The sequence below is a fragment of the Gossypium hirsutum genome, chromosome D02 (assembly GCF_007990345.1).
Source record: "Gossypium hirsutum isolate 1008001.06 chromosome D02, Gossypium_hirsutum_v2.1, whole genome shotgun sequence".
Classification (NCBI taxonomy): domain Eukaryota; kingdom Viridiplantae; phylum Streptophyta; class Magnoliopsida; order Malvales; family Malvaceae; genus Gossypium; species Gossypium hirsutum.
The window spans coordinates 43,704,067-43,709,481 of record NC_053438.1 but is presented as its reverse complement, the minus strand read 5'-3'; the positions used below and the strand labels follow the sequence as shown (position 1 = coordinate 43,709,481).

General features: G+C 34.8%; 1 non-coding gene across 1 annotated transcript; it reads right to left on the bottom strand.

Annotated features, from left to right (window-relative positions):
• Positions 1 to 3,160: 3,160 nt before the first annotated feature.
• Positions 3,161 to 3,267, bottom strand: LOC121215062 (small nucleolar RNA R71). Its single transcript, XR_005910798.1, has one exon. It is a non-coding gene; the product is annotated as a small nucleolar RNA R71 (small nucleolar RNA).
• Positions 3,268 to 5,415: the final 2,148 nt, after the last annotated feature.

The window sequence follows — 5,415 nt, the reverse complement described above, 5'->3', positions numbered from 1 at the left end:
ATTTGGCCAAATGCCTAAGCACATATACATCAACCATGTTAGCCATGTAAATACATATATACACCAATAATCATGGATGAGCACATCAAATGATAAATTTCATATACATGTATCATCAAATTCCATTTTCCATATAACATGTAACAACAATTCCATGTAATTCATGTGTATACCTACAATAGTTCGTATCGAACTCTTATCATTTCGTATCAGAACATTGCCCGTTGAACTGTTTAGAATACCATTGGATACTCGGGATAGCTCACACATAGTGTGCTAGCTCATATAACTATAATTCATCAATTCACGTACATGTATGCTCATATGAGTTGTGAATTGGTATGCTCACTCGAGCTAAAGATCGGTATGCTTTCATGAGCTATAAATTCGTATGCTCACACGAGCTGTGAGTCGAAACATAGCTACATGATGCTGCTTACACGAGCTATGGAGTATCCATAACACATGTAGGACCTCAGCCATCGGTAGGACATTCAGAACTAGTGTACCCAAATCATGTAAACCCTAATGTCATGTCATTTGTATCCTAAAGATTGTTAAGGTTCAAACGGGGCTCGGTAGCAGTACATCATTAGATATATAACCATGTATACATATAGAAAATTTACAATTCATGCGTATTTCAAATTAAAACATATAATCACAATTTAATCACATGAACTTACCTCGACGAGTATACGTAGTTATTGAGGCGATTAATCTGAGACTTTCTCTTTGCCTCGATCTAACTCCGAACGAGGTCTGATTTGATCTATACGGATAAATTTAACTCAATTTAATTTCTAACTCTTTCAATTTAGCCCCGAATCATATTTTGGAAAAATTACCATTTTGCCGTTATACTTTTAATTCTTTGCAATTTAGTCCCTATCTCATAAAAATAGAAATTTATGTAATTTCACCACAACCCACTATATTTGAATATCAATTAGTCTTATCAAGCCTTATATTTAATTTATTTCATAATTTCACCATGTAAAATTTTTTATTTTTCAATGTAATCTCTATTTGACATTTTCATCAAAAATCACTTAACAAAAGTTGTTTATCTAACAACAACTATCCGTTTTCTTCTATAACTCATCAAAACTCATGCATATTCAATAATGGAAAAACCCTAATAGTTTAACAGTTTTACAGATTAGTCCCCGAGCTAACTAGATTAAGCTACAACGATCCCAAAAACATAAAAATAATTAAAAACAAGACAACAATTCATACCAATTTAACAACAATGAAGATGGCCGAATCCTTAGCTTACAAGAACAAGAAATTTCAGTGGTGGCTTGATGAATGAAGAAGATGTATGCCTTTTTCTTATTTTAATTATCATTTAATTACCAAATTACAATTATAGCCTTTAAAAACTTTAAATTTTACACAAATGCAAGCCATCACATTCAAGTATATTCATGAGTGGTCTAATTACCATATAAGGACTCTTACTTTAAGCTTCTATAGCTATTTAATACCTTTTAGCTACTAGAACTCAACTTTTTCACTTTATGCGGTTTAGTTCTTTTTTTCAAATTAAGCATATAAACGGTAAAATTTCTTAACAAAATTTTTATACGGTACTACTATCATGCTGTAGGAAATAAAGTAATAATAAAATAAATTTTTAACTTTGGATTTGTGGTCCCAAAACCACTGTTTTGATGTCACTAAAAACGGGCTGTTACATACATGATATGAAATTGAAATATGTGCTTATTTGCTGAGTGTGATATGTGAATGTGAATAATTACAGTTATTATTAGAGCATTGCATACTAAATATTGGATTGTGTTTCAACTGTAAATCTATGTTACTTTTAATTGCTGGAAAGAGTTTTGGTAGCCTTTGATCGTAGGTGCAGGTAGGATGAAGGAAAAAAGAAGGAAAAGAGAACGAAGGATGTGAAACATTTCCATGGAAAATGGTGAGATAGATTGCCAACATAAATTCCATGGAAATTCTAGGAAGATGACGTAGCACTCATTCCACGTCACTCTTAGCCAACTGTACGTGTACCAGATAAATCATCTTAAAAAGAGGAGTAAAAAATGTATGCTAAGAGGGATGGATCTACCGTATAAAAGGAGAGAGAAGAGAAGAAAACACACAAGAATTTTGAGGAGAAAAAGAAAAGAAAGAGAGAAGTTACTCTCTCTGCAACAGAATCTAGTAGAGTAATTCCAACCTTTATCATTCAACAATAGATATGCTCTCTACTTGTTCTTTGTGAATTGCCACGACATTTAGATTGTTTGGTAATTTTTTTTACTTATATTAGTTCATTTGTTAATTCCCTTCCCCAACTTATACTTTATTCCTTTTATACAATTTCATTCTTTAAATCTTCACTAATACTTAACAATTTGAATCAACTTCCAATGCTTGTGAAGACGATACTCACTGATCATTATATTACTTGAATCGATGTGTACACTTGCACATTTGCATTATTTACACGCAACAAATTTTCGGTGCCGTTGCCGGGATCGAAAAAAATTGGTGAAAATTGGTTTGTTATTACCTGTTTAATTTATTCTAAGTTTAGTTTAATTAGTTGTTTTGATTTTTCTTTCTCAGATTTGTGATAGTGCATGCATTGAAATATTTCGGAGAAGACTGAGCACTATTTTGATCTTGAGATTGAGAGAACCTTAAGGCGAAGGAGAAAAGAGTTGTGAGAAATAGAAAGAATAAAAAACGATTAGGTTAGAGAGGAGCCACTACATCAGGAAAAAAAGGATGTTGATATTCCTCGAATGATAGATGACAGGAACATACCCATTAGAAAACATGTCATACGAATTTTTTAGCCGATTTAAGTCCAGGAATTGTCAGGCTACATATCCAGGCTCAACATTTCGAATTGAAGCTAGTCATGTTTCAAATTCTACAAACAGTGGGGCAATTTAGTGGATTGCCTACTGAGGATCCAAGGTTGCATTGACGACTCTTTTTGGAAGTCTGCGATTCATTCAAATAGTAAGGTGTTCCCGAGGATGCCCTGCGATTAAATTTATTCCCTTACTCATTGCGTGATCGTGCTAGAGCATGGTTAAATGCATTACCATAAGGTACAGTGGCATCATGGAATGAGTTGTGTCAGAGGTTTCTACTAAGATATAATCCTCCTAACATGAATGCTAAGTTGAGGAATGAAATTACATAATTTAGACAATCAGAGGATGAAACATTATAAGAAGCATGAGAGTGGTTTAAGGAGCTACTGAGAAAATGCCTAATGCATGGTTTCCAACATTAGACATAGATGGAAATGTTCTACAATGGATTGAATGCTCATACAAGAATGGTTGTCAATGCCTCTGCCAATGGGACTTTACTTGGTAAATAATACAATGAAACTTATGAAATTCTGGAAAGGATAGCAAATAACGATTATCAATACCCTACTACCAGAGTTGGAAGTGGCAGAAGAGTTGCAAGAAAAATGGAACTTAACACAATTACATCTCGAACAACTCAGGTATCATCTTTAACAAAAATGATTAAAACACTGAAAAGACCATATGCAATACAGGAAATGAAAGCAGCAGAGTTAGCCTATTTTTACTGTGGAGAAAGATCATGTCTTTGATGAATGCCCCTCAAATCCAGCTTTAGTTTATTACATGGGGAATTTTATTCACAACAACAACAACAACCTATACTCCAACATATACAATTCGGGGTGGAAACAACATCTTAATTTTAGTTAGAGTAATCAGGGGGAAATACCAGTAATGTCATTTGACAAAATACTACGAATGTACCACCTGGGTACAATCAATCATTGCCATGACAAAAATCTCAACAAAATTCAGCTTCAAGTTCTTCATCCGCGGAAGATTTATTGAAAGAGTATATGGCCAAGAATGATGCTATCATTCAGAGCCATGCCGCTTCTCTAAGAGCTATGGAAAATCAAGTAGGGCAAATTGCCACTGCATTGTATTCCAGACAGCAAGGAGCATTGCGGAGTTACACTGAGAGTTCTTGATCTCAAGGGAAGGAACAATGCAAAGCCATTACATTTCGAAGTGGCACTTAGATACCAGGAGTTGTGAATGACACCATGCCTAAAGAAAGAAGTTAAACTGTTCCAAATGAAAAGTCTCCAACAGCAATAGGGAAGCAAGCTAAAAACAAAAAGAGTTACCAGAAAAATGATGAAACAGATGCTACATGTATTGCTGATACAAATTCCACGACAAATGTAACACCCCAAACCCAGCCTAGATGTTATGGTCGAATCTGGCGTGCCACATTGAAGTGTTTTTTGAAAATTGAACTTGTTGGAACAACATTCGTTTCTAAGTTTTAAAAACCTGTTAATTATTATTTAGCAAATCATCTAGCTAAAACGTTTGCCTTGTTGTCTGTTTTGCTATAATAAGTTGATCTAAAATTGCAGAAGCTTTTTAAATTCTGTTGTTTAAAACTCGTGTCTTTGAAAATAATAATTATTTTAAAAATTTGTCTTCTTCTAAACTAGCAGTTTAAAATAAGTAAGCAAAAGCCCAATTAAAAATTTAAACAAACTTAAAGGCCTTATTACAAAAACAAACCCAACATATAATTTAGATTTAAATAAAAGAAAGTGTAGAACAGCTGCAGTTGTGTGGCCACCTCCGAGTCCCTCGCAGCTCCAAATCGCCTAAGACTAAGGATTACCTGCACAAGGAAAGAGTGAGTTTATGAAACTCAGTGTGTAATTCCATATCAGTCAATTAGTAAACAAGCAGTGACATTTTGGGCTTGAGCCCTATTCAGTAACAGTACAGTGTGGGCCTTAGCCCAATACAGTAACAATGTGGGCCTTAGCTCAATACAGTATCAGTACCGTGCAATGATGCAACCCATCCCAAACCAGCCAGCACACCACTCCATACCACTAGCACATGATGTGGGGATAAAATCGACCCACCCAGCCAACACACCAATATCGCAGGAAAGCTGCCAGTAATAGTATCGCAGTGAAGCTGTCAGTAACAGTAAATGTGGCAAAGCCACCAATACAGTATACTTCCCCCATATCAGTATCCCAACCCCATGCAGTATGTCATGTCATAAATGATATGTATATGCAGAATTTCATACTCAATCATAGTCATACATATCATAGAGCAAATCAGTCATACATAACATAAGGCCATAACAGTCATTTCATCTTCTAGGGATATAATAGTCATTTTACCCTATATAGGTATTTCGGTCGTTTTACACTATCGGGGTATTTCAATCATTTATTGACCTTTTGAAAGGTCTGCAGTCACTTTGAGTGACTTAGGTAACCTAAATGATCATAACAGTGTAAGGGGCCCAAGGCATAATACTCAGCCCAAGTTGGCCCACACGCTCGTATTGCCCGTTCAATATTTTCCACAAATTATGGATTTCATC